The 9,243-nt window shown below is 34.6% G+C and overlaps 2 long non-coding RNA genes across 2 annotated transcripts; both read right to left on the bottom strand.

Annotated features, from left to right (window-relative positions):
- Positions 1–4,886: 4,886 nt before the first annotated feature.
- Positions 4,887–7,262, bottom strand: LOC127173785 (uncharacterized). The gene is made up of 3 exons (XR_007828801.1): positions 7,197–7,262; positions 5,397–5,454; positions 4,887–5,278 (listed from the first exon to the last, which is right to left on the bottom strand). It is a non-coding gene; the product is annotated as an uncharacterized LOC127173785 (long non-coding RNA).
- Positions 7,263–7,916: 654 nt separating this feature from the next.
- LOC127173784 (uncharacterized) lies at positions 7,917–8,812 on the bottom strand. Its single transcript, XR_007828800.1, has 3 exons — positions 8,556–8,812; positions 8,062–8,157; positions 7,917–7,985 (listed from the first exon to the last, which is right to left on the bottom strand). It is a non-coding gene; the product is annotated as an uncharacterized LOC127173784 (long non-coding RNA).
- Positions 8,813–9,243: the final 431 nt, after the last annotated feature.

Here is a 9,243-nt window from a genome sequence, read left to right as displayed (position 1 = left end):
AAAGTGTTTACTATCACTTTTAATCAATTTAATGTATTGTATTTAAGAAGTATTTAAACACACACACACTTACTTACTGATGTTACCTATACACTATATATGCATTTCATAATTAGGGCTGGATTACAAAAAAAAATAAAAATCTCGATTTTAATCTATTCTCATTTATACAAAATATTGATTCTTAAATCCCAACAATCGATTAGTCTAGCCTGTTTTCAGTTAATGAACAGAACTTTGTAGCACACCTCCCATCAAATAAAATCACAATAAGCTTTATGCTTTGATACGTTCGAAATGAAATAAAAGTCTCAGATTTCAAATTGTGTCTATTTTATTACAGTATACAATAAAAAAAGTAATTTTGCCACTGTTTAATGTGGAGTGACAGCTCACTGAAGCGGCTCAATTTAACGGAAGCGGCAGGGCGAAGGGCACGTGAACTGATCATCTCCACTTTAACAGCAGTTTCACCATGAAATAAACATAAATAAACATCCGAAGGTATGTTAAAGGATAAGTTCACTTCCAGAACAAAAATTTACTCACCCCCTTATCATTCAAGATGTTCATGTCTTTCTTTCTTCAGTTCTTCAGTTTCTTGAGCAAAAACATTTCAGGAATTATCTCCATATAGTGGACTTCAATGGTGCCCCCAAGTTTGAACTTCCAAAATGCAGTTTAAATGCAGCTTCAAAGGACTCTAAATAATCTCAGCCAAGGAAGAAGGGTCTTATCTAGTGAAATGATCTGCCATTTTCAAAACAAATTGACAATTTATATTTAACCTCAAATCCTTGTCTTGTCTCGTCTCTGCGATGCGCATGCGTAGTCTGTATAATCTGGGTCAATACAGTTAGGGTATGTCAAAACACTCTTATCTTGTTTTCTTTTTCAACGCCAAAATCGCCTTACATCGCTGTTTCCCCCTTTTTCTGTAATAGGCATTTGATCTTCTTTGCATGTTCCCTTTGTAAACAATGGGTCGATATTTCTGCAGCGATGTAGGACGATTTTAAAGTTGGGAAAGAAAACCAGATGGAAGTTTTTCGACATACCCTAACTGTATTGACCGTATTGAAGCAGGAAAAAAAACAGTTTACGCAGACTTAGACAAGATGAGCATTTAAGGTCAGAAAAGTACATAAACTGTCAACAAGTTTTCGAAAACGACCAATTCTTTTGTTAGATAAAACCCTTCTTCCTCAGCTCGTTTAGAGCCATTTGAAGCTACATTTAAACTGCATTTTGGAAGTTCAAACTTGAGGCACCATTGAAGTCCACTATATAGACAACATTCCTGATTGTTTTCTTCCTCAAGAAACTTCCTAAGAAACTTAATTTCTGACCGACTGAAGAAAGACATAAACATCTTGGATGATAAGGAAGTAAGTAAATTATCTGTAAATTTTTGTTCTGGAAGTGAACTTATCCTTTAAAAGAACGAGTACAATTTACCAAAATCTGCATCCTGTCTCATGTGATCACTCAATCAGTGTTTCAGTAGCGCAAAGAGATCAGTATAACAGCTTGTAAACAATGTCACATAATGTCACTTTTACATATTTGATTGGCATGTACTGTACCTGGTATATATTCAAAATAATTAATATCAAACTGAATCACAAGCTTGTGAATTAGAATGGAATTGAATCAGCCCTATTCAACATGGACAGACAAACAGAGACAGACAGACAAACAGATACATAAAAAGATAGACAGACACTACCAAAGCATACCACTATCCTATTGCAAACAGCTGCAGGGACAATTCTTTGCGGTCTGGTTAAGTAGTTTTCTTATTGTTCTGAAGTAATGTAGCGACACAAGCTATACAAAACCAAAGGGCTCGCTGGTGTAATAGAATCTAAATGTAATGTGTGGGTCTTGACTCTTTTGTGGAATGTGATATTGTGGTATGCTTTCAGGCTATGCTAACAAGGACCTCTAGAACTCGATATGCCTAGTTTAGTCCCCGAGTGGGCAGTTCATGTCCCATAGCAACAGTGTCATACTTCATGGGTGTGAGTGTGTGGGTGTGCGTGTCGAGCGCTGGATATGAACCTGATATTCTTTGATTTGCAGGTCCCTCTTTCTCTGAGGTAATATCTCCCCGCTTATAGCTGCAGACAATAGCTGCTGCTAAAAAGCACTGGAAATTACAATGCTAATAAAATCAATATTATGCAGTTCTTTACTTTTGAAAATCCATTGCATTGCACTGAATCGCTGAGGTAAATTTTTTACAGTGGCATGAAATGCTTGCAATGTGTTGGCATCATTTTAGACATACACATTTTGGAAATGATGACACACCTAGAGAAGTGTACTAATGATACACTAACGTTGTCGTTCAGGAAAGGCCACCTCATTACTAACGTATATTCTCTCACAGACCCCTATCTCATTTAATTATCATTAGGGCACTGGAAGACCTGTACACCTTACCGTTAAGTTAATTATGATTAATAATCCTGCCAAGCAAGGCATACAGCCAAAGTCAGTCATGGATGTCTGCCAAAACTAGTGCAGGACTGGTTAATAAGGATGTCCTACAACTACTCATTTCAGATAAAGTCAAACATAATAGGCAGAGTAAATCTCTACCAGGTCCTTGCATGTTCAGCATCTCTAGAACAAATCAGCAGTCCATTGGTTATACAATATGAAAAATTCTTCAGATGTACCTTTACTGTATGCATGGAGAAACTCCACATTATACAGCACCAAAACGGAATAATTGACCCTGGACCACTAAACCAGTCTTAAGTCGCTGGGTTATATTTGTAGCAATAGCCAAAATACATTGTATACATTCTTTTATGCCAAAAATAATTAGGAAATTAAGTAAAGATCATGTTCCATGAAGATATTTTGTAAAATTTCTACTGTAAATATATAAAAACTTAATTTTTAATTAGTAAAATGCATTGTTAAGAGCTTCATTTGGACAACTTTAAAGGCGATTTTCTCAATATTTTGATTTTTTTGCACCCTCAAATTCCAGATTTCAAATAGGCCAAATACTGTCCTATCACAGCAAACCATACATCAATGAAAAGCTAATTTACTCAGCTTTCAGATGAGATATAAATCTCAATTTTGAAAAATTGACACTTATGACTGGTTTTGTGGTCCAGTGTCACATATATTATTTGCATATTGTAATAAAATGGACAGAATTTGAAATCTGACACTGTTTCAAATTCCAAGTAACAAAGCACAAAGCTTATTCCAATTTTTGGATGGAAGGTGCACCCAGGAATCGATTAGGCTAGACTAATCGATTCCTGGGATTTAAGAATCAATATTGTTTCATAAAAATGAGAACTGATTAAAAATAGATTCGGTTAGAATTTATATTTTTTTTTACCCAGCCAACCCTACTAAATATAGGCCAATATTCATAAATGTAAATGATACTACTTCCCTAAGTACTTAACTCTCTGGGGTCTGAGCGGGTTTTGGGGCCCAGGACATTTGTGCTTTTTGAGAATCTTTAAATCATATTAAACGAAAAGTCCACTTCCAAAACAAAGATTCACATATAATGTACTCACCCCCTTGTCATCCAAGATGTTCATGTCTTTCTTTCTTCAGTCGTAAAGAAATTATGTCTTTTGAGGAAAACAGAGTAAGACAAGACGAGCGTTTGGCATTAAAAAGTATATAAATTGTATTATTTTTATTAAAATAACTGATCGTTACACTAGATAACACCCTTCTTTCTTGGCTTGGATTGTTTGAAGGCACATCTAATATGCATTTTGGAAGTTCAAAATCGGGGCACCATATGAGTCAATTATATGGAGAATAATGCTGAAATGTTTTCCTCAAAAAACAATTTCTTTACGACTGAAAAAAGAAAGACATGAACATCTTGGATGACAAGGGGGTGGGTAAATTCTTTGTAAAGTTTTGGATGTGGACTTCTCCTTTAATGTCTAAAGATTATATTGTAATCAGCACAAACTACAATATGTAAGCAGGACGAATGTACTGTACATGTTTGTTTCTGAGGAAACAACGTGTATGCGTGGTTAGTGAAAAACATAAATTAAGTCACTGAAATAAGACCATAAAACACAAAGAACATTTGTTCACAAGACTTTTAAGAACTGGATGTGGCAGACTAATTTAAGGCCTTTTCAGCCTTATCAGGAAAAAGTGCCACAAAACGCACTGGTTTATTGTAGTTATGGTTTATTATAGAATTTATTTTTTCGGGTGAGAAAAGCTATCCAGATCAATGATACACAAATTTACGTCTTTTAGAAAATACTGAGCAAAAAAATATATTTCGTAGTATATATTTAGTAACAATAAAAACAACAACAACTAAGATGCTTATGATGACAACATTTATGGGTACACATTGTTCTTTCACTATTGCTCTAGGGTGGAGAAATAATGCCATTTTTGAATTTCAAACTCAGGTTGTTGACACAAAGCACACTCAAAAAAATGATTCTTTAAACCTACTTAATTCAATTATGGACAGTGGTTCCACACAACCAAATTGTTTTTGATGAACATGAATGGAATTTTTTGAATCTATGCAAACTCTTTGTGTTGTGACAACACAGCTGAATGAGGAAGAATTTATGTGAAATAGTAATGTCCAACCAACTCAATTTATTCACTTCCCTGTAACTTAAACCGGTTAAGTTTAGTGAACATGTTTTGGTTTATTAAAAACTGGCTAAATGTGTTTCACTTTATCAACATAAGGAAGTTTGTTTCAGACAACTCATTTAAATTATGGACAGCGGTTCCATCCAATTGGTTCTAGTTACTTTAACTAAATGATTTCAAGTTAAAGTTACTCCCTTCAACGAAGCATTTTTTGTGTGATTATTTTGCAATGAATCACAAAAGACAAGATGTCACAAATTATCAAGTGTATTTGTTAAACAAGAGCAACAATTACAGTTACAACCACATTACAAAATTACAGAAATATTAAACTACTGTCATTTTCTAATTGGCATATAAAGGTAACCAATCAAACCTTAATCCAGGAACAGGAACTGGCTCCAGAAATAACTTCTGCAATACTCCAAATGTGTACCTGATTTCAGGAGTTCAAGTTTAGTCCATATATCAGTCCCAGCAACATGTTTTTTCATAGGGTTTACTGCTAAGGTCCTGAAGAACTTTATCTTCCAACACTCCAACATCTGCTGTGCTGTCTTCAATGTCTGCACCTTCAAATCGTATGACATAGATTCCCATGATTCCTCTGGAACACCTCCTGAGTGCTGCCAACGTCTGTATCCTAGAGAGGATATTTAAAAGAATGGAGTACTCAAATTCTTGCGTATTAAATTTACCTTACCATTTATCATCCTTGAAAATACCAATAAATAAATAAATTAATCAATAAAACAACTTACCATATACTCCATAATAACACTGCTAGTGTCTTCATTTGGGTACTTCAACGTCATTAGTCTAAAGATGCAGACAACAACAAAATTCATGAGATTTAGCCTTTACATTTTTAAAAAAAAAAAAAAAAAAAAAAAAAAAAAAAACATTTGAAAAATGTCATTATTATTCTGTCTGATCATTTCCTTACGGGAAATACAGGCAAGCAGTTCAGATGGAATTCTAACTAACATTACAGTGGAAAATGAAACTATAACAGTACTGGACCAGATCAGCACAGAAAGTCACTGTCCTGCAGAGTTTAGCAATATTCCCAATTAAAGGGATAGTTCACCCAAAAATGAAAATTCTGTCATTAATTACTCACCCTCATGTCGTTCCAAACCCACAAGTCCTTCATTCATCTTCGGAACACAAATAAAGATATTTTTGATGAAATCTGAGAGCTTTCTGACCCGGCATAGACAGTAATCCAACTGAAATGCTCCCAGACCCAGAAATGTAGTAAGGACACCAGTAAAACAGTGTAAAAATCAGTGGTTCAACCATAATTTTACAAAGCAGTGAGAATACTTTTTGTGTGCAAAGAAAACAAAAATATTGACTTTATTCAACAATTCTTCTCTAAATTGCGTCTTCTGCCATTATCGAGAGTACCTCTTTGCATAACGCATGCGTGTGGTTCTGCTGACGTAGAACATGTATGCGCTGGGCCTTGTTTGCTTGCAGAGGAAAGCAATGTGCATGCATCGTGATACTCTCCATAATGGCAAAATATGTGATTTGGAGGAGAAGAATTGTTGAATAAAGTAGTTATTTTGTTTTCTTTACCCATAAAAAGTATTCTTGTAGCTTTGTAAAATTATGGTTGAACCACTGATGTCACATGGATATTATATCAAAGTCCTTACTACGTTTCGGGGCTTGGGAATATTTCAGTTGTGTTGGTGTCTATGCAGGGTCAGAAAGCTCTCTGATTTTATCAAAAATATCTTAATTTGTATTTTGAAGATGAACAAAGGTCTTACAGGTTTGCTAATCAAAGTTTTACTAAAAGTTCCAGGCAGGGGTGTTGGAGCTAAACTCCAGAACACTGGCTCTCCAAGAGCAGGTTTGACACGCCTGCCTTGCTTTAGAATGTATTGTTTTTGGGAAGATAATGTATTCGCAATATCTGTCAGTTTACAGTAATACCATATATTTTATATTTACTATATTAATAATCCAATTCTTATTATATCTGTCTTTTTTGTTAATGCCTATGACCATAACCCTAAAACTCAGTGGCTGGTGAAACAATGTTTTAAAGGGGTCATCTGATGCAAAACTCACTTTTACATGTTGTTTGAACATATATGCATGTTGGCAGAATGTGTACACAACCACCCTATGATGATAAAAATCCACCCAGTGGTATTTTTTAATCATTATAAGTAATATGCCCTTTTTCAAATCAGGTCATTCTCAGCTTCTAGTTGGTGTGACGTCACACCGATCAAGGCTGCTCCCACAATAGTTGATTTACATGAACGTCTTATCTTAGACCTGCCCTAAATGAGCTAAGTGAGAGCTGAGAACAGTCTGACCACCATTACTGTATTTAAAGGAACATGCAACAGAATGGCCCACTCTGAAAAGGGCTGATTTTGATATGGTAAAATGGGTGTTTTTTACACTACCACTGAGAAATTTTAACAAAAGTATGCTATGGACTTCTCATTAAGACTCTAAGAATCATATCAACAGCATCTGATGACCCCTTTAACATGATTACAAAAGTTTTTGTTGAGTGTAGCTGTTCTTACCTGTGTAGTGGGGACCAAGAGGGTTTAATGCTTTGTCCAAGGACTGTTCTTCAGTTTGCAATCATCTTCATAAGTTTTGCACAAATCTGTAAACACATGAAGTACAATTTGTTACAAGAGCACCCATATATAGTTTAACAGCAAAGACAAATTCAGTGATCAAAACATTTGTGTGATTATTGTCATGTATATTATTCCAAAAGGGTGGACATGATCTGGAGTATATTTAAAGTCATAAAATGACTGTAAAAAGCATGATTTATAGTTCAGGCACAGCTTTTCACAAAAACATTGAGTTTATAAAATGATAAACATCACATTTCTGCCTTCAAACCATTTTTAAGAAAAGGAATGAGTCAAAAGTACCCATTAAATACACACACACACACACACACACACAAACAAACATATACATATGAAGAGTTCATTTGCAAAAACAAATAAATCCGTTTTTATTAATATTTATCAATATTTAATATTAAAATTTTTTGTGTTTTATTGTGTTAGTTAGCTGTATTTTTGAGCTATTAATATTCATTCAAAATAAACCAACCACAGTTTGATTGATATTACTTGGAATGCAGAATAATTATTTAAAAAAAAAAAAAATTAACTCTTAATATATACAAATATACACATGAACTCTTCATATATACACACACACAAATACATGCATACATAAATTTATTAACATCAATATATCTTAGTGTCTTACTTGTTTAGATTTCTAGAAGACACATCAGCTTCTTAACCATCCACCAGTTCACATTTACAACTGCGTGCATTCCTCTAAAACAGAAAATGCAAAATACCCTTATTACTTTTGTTTATAAAGGATGAAAAGGCAATACAGCGGTTCACTTACCTTAGCCAAAACTTTTTTTCTCCGTCAGTAAAGTTGTGACATTCCTTCATTTCGCCAAAATTAGGCAGCGATGAAGAAACCAGTGATCAATGTATGCTGTTATAAAAACGAATAGCAGATAAAATGTTAAAAGTATGCAGCAGTCGAATGTGGCATTATTTGTACTTGCTTTCGTGCTTTAGCTAACGCTAATTTTACTGGGACTTGAGTAGCCTAGAAAGAGCACAGGAAGGTTTTATTTAACTGCCTATATATCATTAATAAGACAGAAAAGCACTAATTTTAATATTTCGCCGCATCCTCTGTTCCACAAGCACACGTACAAATACACTACAGTCCATATGCGCGTTCACATCCCAACCGCACGGAATTATCTATTAACGGCGCAATATACCAGTTACACTCGTCTGCAAAACAACGCTAAAAGCATACTAAAACACTTACAGAAATTAAAGTTTTTGACTTAACACAAAGAAGTCTTTAGATTTTCTTACCTGACTGGTACTTCTAGCTCCGACGCCATGATACACCTCCTTCGCGCCGTCTTCATAAAATGCGTTGGAAACGTCATATCCGGTTTTTTGAACGGCGAAATTAAACCGTTTACGTTAGTTTAACGATTGATAATCAAGTAAAATGGAAACTTAAACAGTTTAAATTAATAGAGCACAATACAATAGTGTTTTGGTGGAAAAAGAAATACACTTGTGTTGTTTTAACAATAAATACCTGGGTAAAATGAACAGTGGCACAAAACCATTTTTTTGAGTGCAAACCACAATGGCATTCACAGAATAACTTTGAAATAGTCATAATAGCCTTCATTTGAAAAGCCTTTCACTGGTCCAGGAAACGCATGTCTGAATGTGATTATTGAATTTAGTGAATTCACATTTGCTATTATTCTACATAAAGCCCAAAACGTATTCTTGCCCATATTTTTGTAGCTCTGCAGTGGATACCAGCTTTTACAATGGGCCATGAAAGAATGGGTGCCTGCATTATAAAACACTGCAGCAGTCTGGAAGGTAAATTATCACTTTGTCTGTTCTCGAAATATTGCAGTTGTGAAGTTATAACAGCAGGCAAATTATCCATTCATATTCTGCTCTCTGTATTTGGCCTTCATTGTGCCTGGGAAGTTATTACCTGCTCACAAGACTCTGCATATTTGTTTAAAGT

Source organism: Labeo rohita, chromosome 12 (genome assembly GCF_022985175.1).
Source record: "Labeo rohita strain BAU-BD-2019 chromosome 12, IGBB_LRoh.1.0, whole genome shotgun sequence".
In the NCBI taxonomy this organism is placed as follows: domain Eukaryota; kingdom Metazoa; phylum Chordata; class Actinopteri; order Cypriniformes; family Cyprinidae; genus Labeo; species Labeo rohita.
Note: the sequence above shows the minus strand (reverse complement) of the source record. Positions and strands in the feature narration are given on the sequence as shown.